The sequence below is a fragment of the Spermophilus citellus genome, assembly GCF_964194105.1.
Source record: "Spermophilus citellus genome assembly, chromosome: 4".
NCBI lineage: Eukaryota > Metazoa > Chordata > Mammalia > Rodentia > Sciuridae > Spermophilus > Spermophilus citellus.
Genome location: NC_138185.1, coordinates 98,654,158 through 98,675,233, shown reverse-complemented (window position 1 = coordinate 98,675,233; position 21,076 = coordinate 98,654,158). Strand labels below are relative to the sequence as shown.

The window sequence follows — 21,076 nt, the reverse complement described above, 5'->3', positions numbered from 1 at the left end:
GCCTAGGTGTGATTGTTGTTGCTAGGGTGTTATTTCTTCTAGGTCTGCTCAGTGGATAGATCTCAAGAGTACATGTGGGCATACTAACTTGTCTGAACACTCACTTCATAAACATTTCTATGTGTACCCATCTATATCCACTGTAAGCAAAACAAAAATTCATAATGATGCCACCTACTCTAATTTAGCACACAAGGCTTATTCTAGACTTTTCCTTGTTCATCTGTAAGTTCCCACAACAGTGAGAAATCTGACCTCAACCATCCATCATCTGTGTATTATTTATTCATAGGTAAATAGAGTGGTTTCTGGATATCTGTTGAGTACTGGTTCTAGAACCTTCACAGATGTCAAAACACAGATGCTCAACTACCTTATATAAAATGGTCTGGTATTTGTGGATAACCTATGCACATCCTCCCATATACTTTAAATCATCTCTAAATGACTTATACACCCTAACATAATAAAATGCTGGGTAAATAGTTGTTTAGGAAATAATAACAAGGAAAAGAAAGTTAGTACCTGTTCATTAAAATTTTTTTAAATAAATCAGTTATTTAATTAGGTTCCTGGTAAGAATTCTAGAACACCAATTTGTGAGGATAAATTCCATTTGTTAGAGCAAAAACAAATCAGATTTAGCCCTGGAGTTGAGGAATAGTTTTGATTTTGGGTAAAATTTGTGAGTCCACATCTTTCCGATTCACCTTGTGACTGCTCTGTAATCTCAGATTTCTCTTCCTCTGTGTCGGATTTCACTTTCCTGGTGTCTGGGCTTCTGCAACTTCTTTTTCTTGAAGTAAGCATCAGTGAGGTGTTGCGGGATTTTCACGTTGCTGATATCGATCTTCCTGGACGTGGTGATAACAAACTTCTGGTATGTTCTATGCAGAGAAACTCAGTTGAGGGAAAGAGATCCCATCACAAGTAGCAAGCCACTGCTCAGCTTCTTCAGCAAAACCGCTCTCTTGTCTCTGTGGTGCCCAGTGAGGATGATCAAGACCGTCCCAGGAGTGAGGCTGGCTTGCAGTTTTCTCACATGCTGACTCGGGGGGTGGTGGTGGGGGTTTGCTGTGACTCAACAGCTTTTGTGGCACATCTTCAGTAGAATAGTATCCAGGCATTTTGCGAAGTTTAACCACCCTAGTACCACCATTCTTGTCCCTACCAGCTGGTTTTGTGAGAGTAGCAGGAACTTTCTCTTTCTTCTTCTTTTCAACTTTGGATTTAGCAGCTGAGTACTTTTTCTTGTACATGGCCTTTGAAAATACCTAGCAGATCGGGGGGACCTGCCAGTTCCTCTAACCAGTGGGGCTTCTCTTTCTTGAGTTTCTTATCCTTAGGGTCTCCTTTTTTAACCTTGCCCACAGCATCAGCCTTCTTGGATTCAGGTTTCTTCTCCTTAGTGCCCAGCTTCTCAGCCTTTTCACCCGCCATCTTGCAAGATAGGAAAGAAACCTAAGTACCTCTATTTTTTTTAATAGTATTTTTGATTCACAGCCAGTTGAATCTGAAGCTCTGGAACTCACAGATAGGAAGGGCCAATTATACACACAGTTTTAGAATGTTTAACCTGTACCCCCAATGAGAAACTGCTTTGCCAGCTAGAATACTGTGCTTATTGCAGTTGCTTTGTCCTCTGTCTTAACATCTCCACTCATTTCCACAGTTACTAAGGTCAGCAACTCTTCTCCACCTTCTCTTCAATGATGTTGTGTAAGATATTTTAGAGTTAGATTATTTTGTTGCAGTCAGCAATATATCCTGATATTTCTTGCCAATCTAACCAACTTTACTGTAATCTACATGCTTAGAAGTTCACTCTTTGTTCCATAAAGTTCTTTGTGTTTTCATGACATATTCAACAACAAAGTGCTGTACAAAATAACTTCAATTCTAAAAATCGTCTGTGCTTCAAATATTCTTATTTGAGCCTCTCTCCTCCACAAGCCCTTCCAACAGTGAACTGTTTTCTCTCCATACAAGTTTGCCTTTTTCAAAATGCCATATGAATGAAGCCATATAATATATTGCCTTTTCAGGCTGGCTTGTTTTATGTAGCAGTTTGCACTTAAGATTCATCCAGTTGTTACTTGCATAGATTGCTAACTCTTTTTCTTTTTAATCACTGAGTAGTGTTTTTCCATTGTATATACCACATACACATTTCCATATGTATGTACCATAATTTGTTTATCCATTTGCTAACTGAAGGACATTTTGGTAATTTGCAAGTTTAACAATTATGAATAAGGAGGCTATACATATTAGTGCACAGATTTTCATGTGGACTGCAGTGGCTGGATTAAAAGATAAAACTTTATTTAGCTTTGTAAGGAAACTGGTGAAGTACTTCAGAAGAGACTGCAGCATTTTGTATTCCTGCCAGCAATGAAATGAGAGTCCCTGCTACTCTGAATTCTCACTGGCAATTGATATTGTCAGTGGTTTTTTTTTTTTTTTTGATTTTAACTATTATCATAGATGTGTAAGAAGAATCCATTGTTGTTTTAATTTGCATTTCTCCAACGAGAAGTGATATTAAGTCGTTTCTCATCTTCTTGCTCACCATCAGTATATCTTCTTTGATAAATATTGGCTCAGGTCTTTTGCCCACATTTTAAATTGGGTGACTTGTTCACTAACTTGAGTTTTTAAATTTTTTTGTATATTCTAGATTCAAAAATGTGGTTTGAAAACACCCTGTGGCGTATCTTTCACTCTATTAACATTTTATTTCAAAGGGCAAAAGCTTTAAATTCTATCACAGTCCAACTAATGACATTTTTCATCATAGATCATGCTTTTGGTGTTCCAAGATCTCATAGCGAAATGTAAGGTCAATGAGATTTTTTTCCCTGTTTTCTTCCAGAAATTTTATAATTTTCTATTTTAATTTTAGCACTATGGTCAGTTCTGAGTAAATGTCTGTACAGGGTGCTAGACCATTTTCTAGCTGCGTCTTTCTTCATCTGGACAATGATGTTGAGTAAGTGCCCCCGAGTTCAATCGCCAGTACCCCCAAAACAAACAGACAACAATATGCCTGCATTGCAGGCAGTCTTTGTGGAAAGCATGTCTCTCCTCCATTGAGTTACCTTTGTACCCCTACCCCAAGTCACGTGTGTTTTTGTGGATTTCTATTTGTAGCTTTCCATTCTGGTTCATCAGTGCTGCTTCTTTTCTCAATACCAAACTGCCTTGATGAATGTAGCTTTATAATAAGTCTTGATCAGACAGTGTCAGTCTTCCAACTTTGTTCTTTTTTTTAATTTGTTGGGTATTCTCAGTCTTTTGCCTTTCTGTGCAATTTTATAATCATTTTGTACTATCTATAGAAAACATGCTGGGATACAGAAGGGGATTGGGTTGAATCAGCAGATCAAGTTGAGGAGCAATGACGTCTTAATACATGAAATAATTTGAACATAGACTCTCTCTCCATTTAATTTTACTTTTTGTTGAGTGTTGCAGTTTTCTGTATCTAGACTCTACAAATATTTTGTTGAATAAATACTTAAGAATTTCCCTCTTTGTATTAGTATAATTTTTTTTAAATTTCAAATTCTATCTCATTTTTATATAATAAATGAAAAAGCTATATATATATATATATGTTTATATATATATATATATATATATATATATATATATTAATAAAAATGATGCTCATGTTCCTGTCTATTAATTGTTTGATAGTTTCAATCACAAAAAGGCATTGGATTTCTTAATATGATTATATAATTTTTAAAGTGTTATTTTAAATTAGTTTAGAAGTAAAAATACATTAGCCAGCTGGGCACAGTAGTACACACCTGTAATCCCAGCTGCTCAGGAGGCTGAGGCAGGAGGATCACAAGTACAAAGCCAGCCTCAGCAAAAATGAGGCACTAAGCAACCCAGTGACTAAAGTACAAATAGGGCTTAAATAAATAAAATACAAAATAGGGCTGGGGATGTGGCTCAGTGGTTGAGTGCCCCTGAGTTCAATCGCCAGTACCCCCAAAACAAATAAACAACAAACAAAAATCTAAAAATTAACCTTATAAATCACCAAGAAAAACCCACTAACCTCATGGGGATTAGCATCCTACTTCAAATTCCAATTCCAATCTGAACCAACACTTGAAGTCTATGTTTACACGGGACAAATAAAGAAGTAAGATGTTTTATCCTTCTGTGTGGGGAGCCACTCTGAATGATTTGTGTCTTCCGTCTTGGAGCCGAGAGGCTTTGAATGTCACTACATCTCATAGTGACTTGGGCATTGCCAGGTCCTGGAAGTTTGAGGACTTGTCTTCAGACATAGGTGTTGTCCTACAGCCCTTGGGCCAAATTACACTCACATGTCCCTTTTAACTCTACCCCTTCTTATCTTTTTTGGATGGAACTTTCTAAGAATGAGGGTCCTCCCAATAAAAGCCCACTTCCGAAGGTCCATCAGTGCTCTCTCTCTCTTGCCAGCCTCTCCTGTCTATCCCTTGCTCTCCCATTTGGGGAGCTTGAGGCCGAGAGCCTTCCTGAAGCTTGTTTAAAGGAAAAGTGTGTGTCTGTGTTTAGTTTGGTGTCCCCGGAAATTCACATGATCTACCTTAAATTCAGCTGCCCCCACGGGCCAGGGGAGACACTTCTGCTTTGTGAAATAAATATTTAAATGAAAATATAAGTTTGGAGAAGATGGCAAATAAGACAGATTCTAATTTGTCTAAATTTATTCTGTTTCATTGCATTTTAAACATTTAACACTAAGAACAGGACGGAGGTCAAGCCCGGCTGCCCCAATCCACCCACACCGGCCTGTGTGGGGCCCAGGCTCACAGTGGATGCAGTCAAACCCTCCATCAGCAGGGCAGATACCTGCCAGAGCCTAGCCTCTGGCATAAGACTGCCCCTTCCAACCAGCTTCTACCATGGAAGGTCAAGCAAGCCCAGCTGCCCAGATCCACCAACACCAACTTGCCCAGGACCCAGGTCCAGGATGCAGTAGCAAACATTGAGGGACACCAGCAGGGTCTGAAAGCCCAACATCAAGGTGAGGTACAGACCATCTGCATGGATACTACAAGAATATAGGGAAGAAACTGTAATATCTCAAATCTACACTGTAAGAAAGGAAGACACACAGACAACATGAAAAAACAAGGGAGGAAAGTGCCCCAAATAAACCAGGATTCTGTAATAACAGAACCCATGGACAGCACAGTTGATGAAATGTCAGAGAAGGAGTTCAGAAAGTTTATAATTAAAAAGACCTGTGAATTAAAGATGACCTAAATGAGCAAATACAGGCAAAAATTGATCACTCCAACAATGAGATAAGAGAGCAAATTCAGGTAGCAAAATATTACTTCAAGAGAGAGATAGAGACTCTGAAAACAACAACAACAACAAAACAGAAATCCTTGAAATGAAGGATACAATAAATCAAATAAAAACTTGATAGAAAGCATAACCAACAGACTAGATCACTTGGAAGAAAGAACATCAGATAATGAAGACAAAGTATACAATCTGGAAAATAAAGTGGATCACACTGTGAAAATAGTAAGAAATCATGAACAGAACACCCAAGAATTATAGGACAGCATCAAAAGACCAAATATAAGAGTTATTGGGATAGAGGAAGGCACAGAGTTTCAAACCAAGGAATGTACAATCTCTTCAATGAGATAATATCAGAAAATTTCCCAAGCATGAAGAAGAAATTGGAAAACCAAATACAAGAGGTTTGTATAACAAATGTACAAAATTACAATAGATCTACACCAAGTCACATTAATGAAAATGCCTTGCATACAGAATAAGGACAGAATCTTAAAAGCTGCAAGAGAGGAATCAGATCACATACAGGGGGAGAACAATTCATATCTCAGCAGATTTTTCAACCCAGACCCTCAAAGTCAGGAGATCATGGAACAACATATACCAAGCCTTGAAAGAAAATGAATGCCAACCAAGAATCTATATCCAGCAAAACTAAGTTTTAGATTTGATGGTGAAATAAAAACCTTCCATGGTAAACAAAAGTTAAAAGAACTTACAACTAGAAAGCCTGCACTATAGAACATCCTCAGCAAAGTATTTCAAGAAGAGGAAATGAAAAACAGCCATGAAGATCAGCAGGAGGACAGATTACTCTAAAGGAAAATCTAATCAGAGGAGAAACTAAGTCACGTTAATACCCAAAATAAACAAAAATTTCTGGGAATACAAATCATGTCTCAATAATAACCTTGAATTTTAATGGCCTAAAATCACCAATCAAAATACATAGACTAGCAGATTGGATCCAAAAAAAAAAAAAAAAAGGCCCAACAATATGCTGCCTCCAAGAGACTCATCTCAGAAGAAAAAACATCCACAGACTGAAGGTAAAGGGTTGGGAAAAATCATACCACTCACATGAACTGCGGAAGCAAGCAGGGGTTTCCATCCCCATATCAAATAATGTAGACTTCAAACTAAAGTCAATCAAAAAGAATAAAGAAGGACACTACATACTGCTCAAGGGCACCATACACCAACAAGACTTAACAATTATAAATATATTCCCCAAACAATGAAGCATCTATGTTCCTCAAACAAACTCTTCTCAAGTTCAAGAGACAAATAGACCACAACACAATAATTCTGAGTGACTTTAACACATCTCTTTCATCACTAGATAGATCTTCCAAACAAAAAGCTGAAAAAAGAAGCTATAGAACTCAATAATACAATCAATAACTTAGACTTAACTGACATATGTAGAATATTTTATCCTTCAACAAGAGGATACACTTTCTTCTCAGCAGCACATGGACCCTTTTTTAAAATAGACCATATACTATACCACAAAACAACTCTTAGCAAATATAAAAAAGTAGAGACACTACCCTGCATTCTATCAGACTATAGTTGAATGAAATTAGAAATCAATGATAAAATAAAAGAAATAAAATCCATTCCAACACTTGGAGACTAAATGATATGCTACTGAATGAACAATGGGTTGCTGAAGACATCAAGGAGGAGATTAAAACAATTTTATAGGTGAAGGAAAACACAGATACAATATATCAAAATCACTGGGACACTAAGGAAACAGTTCTAAGAGGAAAGTTTATTGCATGGAGTTCATTCCTTAAAAGAAAAAAAGTCAACAAATAAATGACTTAATATTATGTCTCAAATCCCTAGAAAAAGAAGAACAAGTTAACACCAAAAGCATCAGAAGACAGGAAATAATTAAAAATCAGAGCTGAAATCAATGAAATTGAAACAAAAGAAATAATTGAAAAAAATTGAAAGAACAAAAAGTTGGTTCTTTGAAAAAAATAAATAAAATTGACAGACACTTAGCCATGCTAATGAAGAGAAGGAGAGAGAAATCTCAAATTATTAACATCTGTGATGAAAAAAGAACTATCACGACAGACACTACAGATATACAGAAGATAATTAGAAATTACTTTGAAAACTTGTACTCCAATAAAATAGAAAATATCAAAGCCATTGACAAATTTCTAGGGTCATATAATTCACCCAAATTGAATCAGGATGATATACACAATTTATACAAATCAATTTCAAGTGACAAAGTAGCAGATGCCATCGAAAGTCTACCAACAAAGAAAAGCCCAGGATCGCATGGATACACAGCTCAGTTCTACAAGACATTTAAAGAAGAACTAATACCAATACTCTTCAATTTATTTCAGAAAATATAAAAAAGAGGCAGCACTTCCAAACTCATTCTATGAGGCCAATATCACCCCGATTCCAAAACCAGGCAAAGACACATCAAAGAAAGAAAAGTTCAGACCAATATCTCTCATGAACAAAGATGCAAAAATTCTCAATAAAATTCTAGCGTATCAAATACAAAAGCATATCAAAAAGATTGTGCACCATGATTAAGTGGGATTCATCCCAGGGATGCAAGGTTGGTTCAACCTATGGAAATCAATAAATTTAATTAATCACATCAATAGACTTAAAGATAAGAATCATATGATCATCTCAATAGATGCAGAAAAAGCATTTGACAAAATACTGCACCCTTTTATATTCAAGACACTAAAAAAATTAGGGATAACAGGAACATATCTCAACATCATAAAGGCTATCTATGCTAATCCCCAGGCCAACGTCATTCTAAATGGAGAAAAATTGAAGGCATTCCCTGTAAAAACTGGAACAAGAAAGGGATGTCCTCTTTCACCACTTCTATGTAACATAGTTCTTGAAACACTGGCCAGAGCAATTAGACAGAAGAAAGAAATTAAAGGGATACACATAGGAAAAGAAGAACTCAAACTGGCACTATTTGCTGATGATATGATTCTATACCTAAAGACCCTAAAAGTTCTACTAGAAAACTTCTAGAATTAGTGAATGAATTCAGCAAAGTAGAAGGATATAAAATCAACACCCATAAATCAAAGGCATTTCTGTATATCAGTGACAAATCCTCAGAAAGGGAAACGAAGAAAACTACCCCATTTAAAATAGCCTCAAAAAAAAAAAAAAATTCTTGGGAATCAACTTAACAAAAGAGGTGAAATCTATATAATGAAAATTACAGAACCCTAAAGAAAGAAGTCAAAGAAGACCTTATAAGATGTAAATATCTACCTTGCTCTTGGATAGGCAGAATTAATATTATCAAAATACCATACTACCAAAAGCATTATACAGATTTAATGCAATTCTGATCAAAATTCCAATTACAGCCTCATAGAAATAGAAAAAGCAATCATGAAATTTGTCTGGAAAAAAAAGAGACCCAGAATAGCCAAAGCAATCCTTAGCAGGAAGAGGGAAGCAGGTGGCATCACTATACCAGACATTAAACTCTACTACAGAGCAACAGTAACAAAAACAGTATGGTATTGGCACCAAAACAGACTGGTAGACCAATGGTACAGAATAGAGGACACAGAGATTAACCCACAAAACTACGATTATCTTATATTAGACAAAGGTGCCAAAAACATGCACTAGAGAAAAAATAGCCTCTTCAACAAATGGTGCAGGGAAAACTGGAAATCCATATGCAACAAAGTGAAATTAAACCCCTATCTCTCACCATGCACAAAACTCAACTCAAAATGGATCAAGGACCTAGGAATAAAACCAGAGACCCTGCACCTAATACAAAAAAAAAAAAGTAGGCCCTAATCTCCATCATGTGGGATTAGGCCCCCACTTCCTTAGTAAGACTCCCGTGGCGCAAGAATTAAAATCAAGAATCAATAAGTGGGATGGAATCAAACTAAAAAGCTTTCACTTATTTATTTATTTATTTATTTAATTTTATTGGTTGTTCAAAACATTACAAAGATTGCAGAATCACATCAGTTACACATCCACATTTTTACATAATGCCATATTAGTAACTGTTGTATTCTGCTACCTTTCCTATCCTCTACTATCCCCCCTCCCCTCCCTTCCCCTCCCATCTTCTCTCTCTACCCCATCTACTGTAATTCATTTCTCTCCTTGTTTTTTTCCCCTTTCCCCTCACAACCTCTTATATGTAATTTTATATAACATAGAGGGTCTCCTTCCATTTCCATGCAATTTCCCCTTTCTCTCCCTTTCCCTCCCACCTCATGTCTCTGTTTAATGTTAATCTTTTCCTCCTGCTCTTCCTCCCTGCTCTGTTCTTAGTTGCTCTCATTATATCAAAGAAGACATTTGGCATTTGTTTTTTAGGGATTGGCTAGCTTCACTTAGCATAATATGCTAAAAAGCTTTCTTTTCAGGAAAAGGAACAATCTGTGAAGTGAATAGACAGCCTACATCTTGGGGGCAAATCGTTACCCCTCACATATCAGATAGAGCACTAATCTCTAGGGCATATAAAGAACTCAAAAAGCTAAACACCAATAAAACAAATAACCCTATCAGTAAATGGGCCAAGGACCTGAACAGACACTTCTCAAAAGATGATATACAATAAATCAACAAATAAATGAAAAAATGTTCATCATCATTAGCAATTAGGGAAATACAAATCAAAACCACTCTAAGATTTCATCTCACTCTAGTCAGAATGGCAGCTATTATGAAGACAAACAACAATAAGTGTTGGCGAGGATGTGGGGAAAAAGGTACACTCATACACTGCTGGTGGGACTGCAAATTGGTGCAGCCAATATGGAAAGCAGCATGGAGATTCCTTGGAAAATTGGGAATGGAACCACCATTTGACCCAGCTGTCCCTCTCCTCTGTCTTTACCCAAAGAACTTAAAAACAGCATACTACAGGGACACAGCCACATCAGTGTTTATAGCAGCACAATTCACAATAGCTAAATTGTGGAACCAACCTAGATGCCCTTCAATAGATGAATGGATAAAAAAATATGGTATATATACACAATGGAATATTACTCAGCAATAAAAGAGAATAAAATCATGGCATTTGCAGATAAATGAATGGAGTTAGACAAGATAATGCTAAGTAAAGTTAGCCAATCCCAAATAACCAAATGCCAAATGTTTTCTTTGATATAAGGAGGCTGATTCATAGTGGGATAGGGAGAAGGAGCATGAGAGAAATAGATGAACTCTAGATAGGGTAGAGGGTTTGAAGGGGAATGGAGGGGGCATGGGGTTATAAATGATAGTGGAATGTGATGATCATTATTATCCAAAGTTCATGTATGAAGACACGAATTGGTGTGAATATACTTTGTATACAACCAGAAAAAAAAATGGCATAATGTAATCCCTGCAGCTCAGGAGGCTGAGGCAGGAAGAATGCAAGTTCAAAGCCAGCCTCAGCAAAAACAAGGTGCTAAGCAACTCAGTGAGACTCTGCCTCTAAATAAAGTACAAAATAGGGCTGGAGAGTGGCTCAGAAGTCGAGTGCCTCTGAGTTCAATCTCCTGAACCAACGCCCCCCCAAAAAAAGAGAATGGCATAATGATGGTTAATCTTGTATAAAATAAAATTGCAGACAGGGCAAAAAAAAAAAAACTGAAAACAAATTTTTGAGTTCTCATTACCCCACGTGAAGAAAGAGCTGTATATATTTTATCATTAGTAAGTCCAATAAACCATAAGTTCCTTCTCAGATAGTATTTTTTCCCATATTTTATTGCTATATTATATTATTTGTATACATCAATGGGATTTTTTATTGCATATTTGAAAATGCACACAATATAACAATGTAATTTGGCCAGTGTGTGTGTGTGTGTGTGTGTGTGTGTGTGTGTGTATAATCAGAACCAGAGATTGAACCCAAGGGCACTCAATCACTAAGCCACCTTCCCAGCCCTATTTATTTATTTATTTAAACAGGTCTTGTTAAGTTGCTTATAGCCTTGCTAGGTTGCTTTGAACTTGAGTTCCTCCTGCCTTGGCCTCCTAGACCACTGGGATTATAGGCGTGTACCACCACACCATGCCAGTCTGATAATGTAATGAGTTATAGTAATTGATTAGCAAACATAGGAACAATCTTGTGTCCCTGGAATGAACTTCATTTGGTTGCAGTGTATTATCTTTTTAATAGATTGTTCATTTGAGTTGCTAGTATTTATTAAGAATTTTTGTGTTTATGTTAATTAGAGATTGGTCTGTGGTTTTCTTTCTCAGTAATGTCTTTGTTTTTGTCACTAGGATAATGCCGTCTTGAAAAAGTAAGTTGAAAATTTTTAATTTTTTTATTTTCTGCAATAAATTATGGAAAATTTTTATTGTTGCTTAAAATATTTGGTTAAAATTCGCTGTGGAAAGAATCTGGGCCTTATTATTTCTTTTTGAAAGTTTTCTAATGCTAGTTAAATTTCTTTCAGAGATAATGATTATTCATTTTATCTATTTCTTCTTGAGTGGGTTTTGGCAATCTGTATATTTAAAAAACTCAGTCTATTTATTAAATTTGTGGGCAAAGTGTTGATTATTTAATTCCCTTATCATTTTATTATTATTCTTTTTTGGTATCTGGAATTGAACCCAGGGACACTTGACCACTGAGACATACCCTAAGTCCTTTTAAATTTTTTGAGACAGGATCTCACTAAGTTGCAGAGAGCCTTGCTAACCAGCTGAGGCTGGCTTTGAAACTGCCATCTTCGTGCCTTAGCTTCTGGAACTACTGGGATTATAGGCATGTGCCACCATTTCTGGCCCCTTATCATTTTAATGTCCACTGAATTCACAGTGATAACTCTTTTTCACTCCTAATACTGTAAATTTGTATCTTCTCTTTTTCTTGGTTGATCCTATTAGAAATTTATTAATATTATTGATAATTTCAAAAATCCTACCTTTGTTTTGTTGATCCTATTTGTTGTTTCCATGCTTTTATTTTCATTGATATGTGCTCTAATTTTTGTCTTTTATTCTGTTTCTTTCGATTGTATTCTTCAGGTTTTGGATTGTTCCTTTTCTTCTTAACCCTGTTCTAATTGTCTCCCATACGTGATAAAATTATTTTATTTTCATTTAGTTAAAAAATGTCTTTTGAGACCTCTTCCTGGACCTATGGGTTACTTAGATGCATACTGTTTAAGTTCTAAATATTTACAGATTACTATTATATTCCTATTTATTAACTCCTAGTACAATTCTTATATGGTCTGAGAATGCACTTTATCTAACTTCTGCTGTTTTTGATTTGTTAAGGTTTATTTTGTGGATCAGAAAGTGGTCTGCCATGATGAACAGACGGTGCTTTAGAAGAATGTGTATCCTGCTGTTGGCACATGAAATGTCCTATCAATGTCTATTAGACTACATTCATTGATAGTGTTTTTCAGGTCATCTAGATCCTGATTGTTTTTCTGCAGGGCCAACCCCTGACAGAGAAGTGTAGAAGTTCCTCAATATAAAACAAATGTGTCTGTTTCTCCTTTCAGTTCTACCTTGGTTTTGTTTTCTGAAAAACTACAGATCAACAAGGAGAACAAAGAATATCACTTAAACCTCACCACTTTAGCACAACAATCCTTTCACACTGGGTTGTTGACTGCATGGATACTTGGGGTTTTTGACTCCTTGGACAACCAATTCCATCATTATGTATCATTACTCTTCATTTCAGATATTCTTTGCTATTCTTAACTCTACTGGGTTCAAAATTAACATATCTAATCTTTTTAAAATTTTGACTAGTGTTAGCAGGATGTTTAGTTCTTTTTTAAACTTTTAATCTGTTTCTTATTAACAGGGGACTTAAACCATTCACATTTTAAGTGGTTATTATTATACTCAAATGAAAATGCCATTTTTATACTTATTTTGGGTTCTTTGCATTTGCTCTTCTTTTTTCTTTTCTTTTTCTCTTTTCTTTATTTTTAATTAAGCATTTTTTTCTATATCACCTCTCTTAGCAGATGATATACATTTATTTTTTTAAAGATTTCTACTTTTTAAACATTTAAAGATTTCACAGAGTTTTAGGGTGGTGTTTTGTTTGTTATTTTAAAGAAATTTTATAATTTTGGTTTGTATTTCTACTTTTTCTAAAACATTGTGTAATCAACCCCACCATTCTTCATGTGAAAAGTCACTTTAAATTTTGTTGCAAATTTTAATAGTATGGCAACAAAGTTGTGGTGTTTGTGAAATTTCTACTAAAGAACTTGCTGATTTTTCTTTCTCACTTTATGTATTAGGGGTCAGCAATAGCAGTCTTCTATTTTGTGTGATCCATGAGCTAAAAATTACCTGTACATTTTTGAATAATCAGGAAAAGTTTTACAGAATAATATTTCATGAAAATATATGAAACAGATTACAGTATTCATAAATTAGATTTTATTAGAATATAGTCATTCATTTTTGTATCATCTATGGCTTCTTCTGTGTGACAGCAGCAGATTTGCAACATTCTATGGCCTATGATGCTTAAATTACTTACTATCTTTTCTATTATAGAAAAAGTTTACTGACTCCTAATATGTAATTAATTTGGAAAAACATTATCATTATTTAAGAACTTGTATTTTCTTGTATCTGGGTATAAAATTTGATATAAAATTATATTGTTTATATTTTATATTATGGCTTGGTTTGTCCACTTGCTCTAACTTATTCTGAGAGTGATTTGGTAAAGTCTATTGTTACTCTGCATCTGTGTCTCCTCACATCTCCTATAGTGTCTGTTTTGCATTGGTGCTTGCTGTTTTACTTGGTGTATGAATATGTGTATTATATTGTCATCGTGAATTATGGCCTGTAACATTCAAAGGTACCTTTGCTTCTTTGGAGAATTAATGCTTTTGGTCTTTACTTTACTTTTTCTGCCTTCATGTGCACAGCCAATGCTTCCTTTTTATTTTAACTAGTTTGTCTTCTTTTATTTATGTTTAATTTACTTTTTATATAAATAAGGTCTCAAACACACAAGAAAGCTATAGAAATAGCACAAAGAAGCTCTGTTGGACATAGTGTTTGTTTTCCTACATATGCATAATCTCAGTTCTGTAGCATTCTCTCTCAACTTGTGCCAAAGTGGTGAGGTTTAAGTGATATTCTTTGTTCTCCTTGTTGATCTGTAGTTTTTTCAGAGGATGTGTGGAAGCTTTGGCTAAATGTGACTAAAATTACCTTGGCCACTCATTTGTTTCTAACTATATCTTTTTTTAATTAAAAAAAAATCCATGAAACTTCTAATACATCACGGAAAAATAACAGAGATTGGCTTTATTATGATTCTATTTTTAAATAATTGTTTAGTATATTAGACAAGTAGTACGTAAGAAATCTATTTAAATTTTAGTCATTTAATTTAGTTTAGGCCATAAGTCCTATAAAATCCTATTTGGCAATTATTCCCACATTCTTAGGATGAATTAAAAACAGAATGTAAATTTTGTTTAAAAATTTTGATTTTATAAGAAAATAAAGTCATAGTTCACAACAATCTATGACAACTCAGTTTTGATCCAAATGTAGTGAAAAGAAAAACCAGCTACTCATAACAGTTAATTTCAATGATCCAATTTTACAATAACAAATTTTAAGATAATATCTTTAAAGGCAATTTCTTATAAGTTAAAATCTGTAGAGGATGTCAAAATATTTACTTTTTCAGTAGTCAAGATTAATTTGTCTTGAAATGTGCCCAAGGTAATAATGTGTGAAAGATAGTCCCCTTCAGAAAACATGTTACTAACATATTTTTTTAATTATATTCTACTGTATATCACAACATTTGTGTCATTTTAAAAAGTGAGTTTAAAGTAAATGCCTGTTAGATATCACAATTCCTTAATATAGTTAGTGACCCAGGAGCTGAACAATGATTTTTTCCTTATGTATAATGAGCATCCATAATCAAATTTATAATAATAATATCATAAGTATAATTAATTTTAATATCTTTATTTATGTATCACAGAATTCAGTTTATAAAGGTGATATTTGGCTTTGGCTTTGTCCATAGAAATTTTATTTTTAACACTTGTCCATTCAGAATGGGACAAACCTCAGTATTTAGTATTGAGCTCATCCTCCATAACTGATGATCTGTATGGCACCCATGGGGCTGTCAATAAATGTGGTTTGGTCTTTGGAGGAGAAGAGGGATCTTCCTGTCTGGACATGAGCCCCTCACGCTGAGGGTGAAGACATGATGGCTGTGTTGCTGGCCAGTGTGTGACTTGGATGAATCCCTGGGCCTGTCTGAACCTGATTTCCCTTGTCTGTTTACTGATGGATTTGAGTAAAACCTATGATTTCATATCACCTAAAATTCTGTCCTTTTCTGATTGAACAAAAGCTTACTCATTGGAGAAACAGTCATCACAAAAATTCTTATCATGATGCTCTTCTCTGTGGGAAAATTAGAATGAGCTATTGAATAATTAATGAGAATGAAGTATATATTTACTGCTACCTTTCCTAGAGTCTATGGCAAGCATCAGCAGAGAATTTAAATAATTACTTTCTATGAAAACATTCACTTTCTCATAGTCAGGCTAAGGCAAATAAAAACAACTGGACATTAGTTTTATTAATCAGAATCACAAAGTTAAATATCATTGGCATAATCCAATATTGACTAAAGTGTGAAGAAATAAAAATATTAATACACATTGGTGGGTTGTGAATTTGTCTAATATTTATGTAAAATGTATACCAAAAGATAATAATTTCCTATTATAATAAGGACTCAGAGACTGCTTTAGCTAAAAACACTGTTTACTTGAACCTGCAAATGCAATGAAACTTGCCATCTCTGCCTTGATTTTGTATCTGTCTCCTTTGCTGTCAGTCACCTAGGATTCCAGGAACAATTGTTCTGAAGACGAACATCTTATAATAAGTTAAAACTTAAAGATCATTATTGCTCCCCAACAGCAATTTTCTTAACACAGTCATAAGCCCCCACTTGACCAACCCTGAGATAGTGATCAAGCAGATTACAGTTTGATCAAGATCACTAGCTATGCATACTTCTGGTTCCTTCATGTATAAAATAACTCTGAGCTCATGTCAGCATTCCAAAGACAGGACTATAAACACTGGTGTTTTTTGTCTTCCTAGTATAGCTGAACCCATTAAACTTCCTTTCCTGCTTTTTACCATTACTTTTCCAATTTGATTTTGGAGTGACCAGACCCGATTTGGGGGACCTCTAGAATTGGGCTGCTGGCCTAGGACTCTGGTAACAGTCAGAGCTACAAAACAATTGGTTTGTGGGAAAAACTGTTAAAATCATTAAAAATAGAGAATTAAGGTATTAACTGAAACACTGTAATAATCAACTACATGAACCAACAATTCAACAGTAAGAGGTTAATTAATTAATTACAATACATCAAAATACTATATGGGCATTAAAATGGCTATTAGGGATTTGTAATAACTTATCAACTCCAAATAAGATGTTGCCATCACCTTGCTTAGCTTTTTAAAAGGTAGATCTTAGAACGTAGTGGACATAGTCAGATGCTATTATAAAACTGCTTTTATCTCATATGTGTGGATCTAAAAAAGATGTATGCTAGAAGGATAGAGCATACTGTTTTGGATTCTATTAACAAAATATGATATCAAATTTCTTTTAATTCTCTGGATTGTGCTAGGCCATTATTATATGAAAATATTTAAAAATTAATACATAAGTGGATTTCCATTTTGAGGTTTCAATACTCTCTTTATAGAGAGATCAAGAAGAACATGCTCTTGATGTTGTGATGGCTTGGTTCCTCATAGTGACATAAACAAGACTACTGTCAACTCAATGTGTGTGTGTGTGTGTGTGTGTGTGTGTGTGTGTGTTTCACACGTTCTGGTTATGTTGCCCTGCTGCTGTAGAACTCCCGAGGTTTAAGTTAATTCTTCTGTCTAATCCTCCCAAGGAGCTCAGACTACAGGTGTGGATGACCATACTAAGCTTTCAAAATTTCTCTTCTTTAATATAACACTTTAATACAAGTTTGGAATTAAGGTTAATAGATTTTCCATATTTGATGATTTTATTTTCTGTTTTAGCACTCCTCTTCTTCCTAAAGGTGTTAAAATGGAAAAATATTCTTAAAATAACAAGTGATAATGGCTACTCCTTGAAGAAACCTTTAGTTGAAGCACTTCCTGAAGGTCATTCAGATGCTAATTTGTGTTACACAGAACAAAAGCAGGCAGGCAGACAGGGAATTCAATGGACACATTATTTTGGGCAATGACACATATAAAATATAAAACATTTTAATTTAACATACTTGCTGATTGCTCACAAACATTGCAAATCTCCAAGATGAAACACATTTAGGAAGGTTTCCCTAACTTGGCTGGCTATGCTGTCTCCACTTATGGAAGCTAAGAACTAGTGTTACAGAAAAAAATCATCTGAGGACTGTGGCTGAATGGTATGTACATGTATTTTGGAGTAATCCTCATAAACAGTTTCCTGAAGATTTCTGTCCACAGAATGTCTCAACCATGACACTGTTACCATTTTGGATCAGGTATGTCTTTGTGGTGGGACCTGTGCGAGGTAGGAGTTTTGGCACTGGTCCCTACCTTCTAGATGACACTAGCATAGCCTTACAACCCAAAATGTCTCCAGATGTTGCCAGAGGTACCCTACGGATGCAAATTTGTCCTCAGTTATGACCCACTGATATGTATGGACACCTGGGAAAGAAATAGGATCAATTTGGATTTATATGTACAGTAGGAGGAGGTAAATGTGGTTGAAAGAGCTAAGTGTGGTTGGGAAACATGGAAAAAAAATGTGTCCCAGTCTGTTTTCTTCTTGGTGCTGCTATGAGGTCATACAACTCCTCTTATCTGGGGGTGGACATGTTCTCTATCTGATGGGTATGGTAACAATGCCTCCCTGACTAAGCCATGAGCCTGGATGAGGTCACTGTATATATGAAACTTTTAAAATCATGAAGTCAGACTTAAAGAGACAGAAAAGCATTGATTATTAAAGATGAGTCACCCTAAAATGATGTATTGGTTTAAATTCAAGGGAAATTGATATTACACACTTTCTTCTACTTGATATTTGCAGTCCAAGAATTATCTATTCTTGATGGAGAGTCTCTTAGTGATGGCAAGTTAAGGACAATTCATGATCAATCCAGTAAATATAGCCTTGAATTTTGAAAGGAATGGAAATTCTTAAGAATGGTTGTTTTCCAAGCATAGAAGAGGTATGTCCTTCTGGTATCCTTGAAAAACATATATAAGTATTTCCAGGAATGTATACATAATTTAACATTTGATTTCTTTATTAGATTAACATGCATTTGTGTTCAAAATTAGGTAACATGATCTATTGCTTTTATGAAATAAAATAAAACCACAAAGAGTTCTTTGGTGATGGGCAAAGACTTATCCATGAGGATAAGAGAAAGAATAAATAATCCCACTAAAGGGGTTTCTATCAGAAATTCTAGGGAAGTTTAAGAGTTTTAATGTTCGTAATAGGGGACCTGAATTTTTTCAAAGCATTTTAAGTTCCTCTTTTCTTCCATAAGTGAAACTCATGGAAGAAGACTGTAAAAGGTAAAAAGAAGAAGACAGAGAAGTTAAGGAAGTCAAGAAACAAGAAGATAGTGAATTCTCTGGGTTTCCTTTTTACCTCTAATATCCAAGATTGTATCTAAAAGAAAACAGACAAAAACAAAAAATAAAAATAAAATGAAAACTAAACAGCCTGCTCTCTGTAGCCAAAGGACTAGAAAAAGGGTAGCCTTGCAAACCAGAAAATGTTTAGACAATGAATGTTCTACTCCAGCCAACACAACAGACAGACTCTGGCCCTCCTTCCCCAGCCCGACCAACAAGAGCCTGTGGACAGAGGGCCTTCCACCTTCAACAAGTGCACCTAAGTGCCAGCACCCTTGCCATGACATTGTCAATGACCAGGTCACATCAGGAGCCAGGACATAGAGCCCTTGCCAGTTGGAAATGAATTACCCTTACATACATGCAGCGTTGTGGAGCTTCAGGTTGATGTTATCTAGTTCATAGATGGTGCTGCACTGTGCCTGCATCATGGGTTTCTCACAATCTCTTTCAATCAGTCTAAATTTGCATTCTATAAGCTAACAAATTATGTAGGCATACAATTAACTGGATTTGGAATATTCTAAGATTTGTTGGGCCATTTAAGAATTTAGACTTTGAAGAAAATAGACTGAGAGGTGAAGGGGAGGACATCCAAGGAGCTTATAGATTTAAAGTTACAGTCAACTCCTCTTTCCTCCCATGTGTCTCCTTTCTACTTATTCCTATTTCTTCTGTCCTACCTCAGTCCCATTGTTCTGTCTTCAAGTTCTCTGTTTTTTCTCTTTATCTCTTTCATTGTGCTCTTGAACTCATTCACCAAACTTCTCATTTAGATCATTGTATTTTTTGATTCTAAAATTTCCATTTAGTTCCTCCTTATATCTTCTGTTTCTTTGCTAAGGCTGTTTTTTTTCCCATTTCTTTCAAGCATATTTTAATTACTCATTGAAACATTTTTATGATTCTGTGTTTTCCTCTTATCAGATCATTCTAACATCTCTGTCCTCTCAATGTGGATATTTATTGATGGTTGCTTGTCATTCAATTTGAGACCCTCCTGGTTCTTAGTTTGATTGGTGGTGGTCATGATGATCATGATGATGATGATGGTTATTTTACCTAAATCCAGACATTTGGTATTATTGTTATGGCTTAAACATGAGTTGTCCCTAAAAAGTTTATGTGTGAGACAATGCAAGAAAATTTAGAGGTGAAAGGATTGGGTCATGAGAGTTTTAACCTAATCAACCTTAATAGGGTGTTAATTCTAGGCAGGTAGGGTATGGCTGGAGGAGGTAGGTCTTTGAGGGCTGATATGCCTTTGGGGTATATATTTTGTGAGCTGAGCTTAGTGTCTCTGCTTCCTGGTGCCATGTCCTGAGCTGCTTTTCTCTGTCCTGGTCTTCTGCCCTGATGTTTTGCCTCATCATAGGTCCAGAGCAATGGAGCCAGCTGTCTATAGACTGAGACCATTGAAACTCTGAGCGCCAAATGAACTTTTTCTCCTTTAAAATTTTTCTTGTCAGGCGTTTAATTCCCAGCAGTGAAAGAGCTGACTATATCAATGATGTTTCAAGACCATGGAGCCCCATCCACATACTCTTTATTTTAGTGCCTCTGGATTGGGTCTTGAGAATCAGTAGTTTTAAAAGGTATTCCTAGTGGCTGTGATGCTCACACATTTGGAAGCATGACCGTGATATTCTTTGGGCCTTTCAAAGATCCGAGTTCCTAAGATAGGGTACACATCATTTTCTGCCAGGTATTGCAAGTAACTATTTTATTTACAAGGTCCTCGTCTCTAGATCAGGAACCAAGTTTGACACCTGTTTACATCCCTTAAGCATGTGCAACACGTACAAGTTTTCAAGGAATGCCTATAATTGGTGACTGACACACAGCTCTTGGATGAGTGGTTTTTTCATTGAACTCTAAACATTTTGTATTATGTTATGAGGCTATGGAGTCCTTTCCACGCACTCTGACTCAGTGCCTGTGGGCTGGGTCTTCAAGATCAGTAGTTGAAATGAATTGATTCATTTCTCTCTGAGTGACTCAGTCGTAAGGGGAGGGGGGGACAAGTGAATCCTGAGGATGAGTC

At 35.5% G+C, this 21,076-nt stretch overlaps 1 pseudogene across 1 annotated transcript; it reads right to left on the bottom strand.

Moving 5' to 3' along the window:
• Window positions 1–584: 584 nt before the first annotated feature.
• LOC308647895 (large ribosomal subunit protein eL6-like) lies at window positions 585–1,440 on the bottom strand (annotated as a pseudogene). Its single transcript has one exon. The product of its transcript is annotated as a large ribosomal subunit protein eL6-like (transcript).
• Between the last annotated feature and the right edge of the window lie 19,636 nt (window positions 1,441–21,076).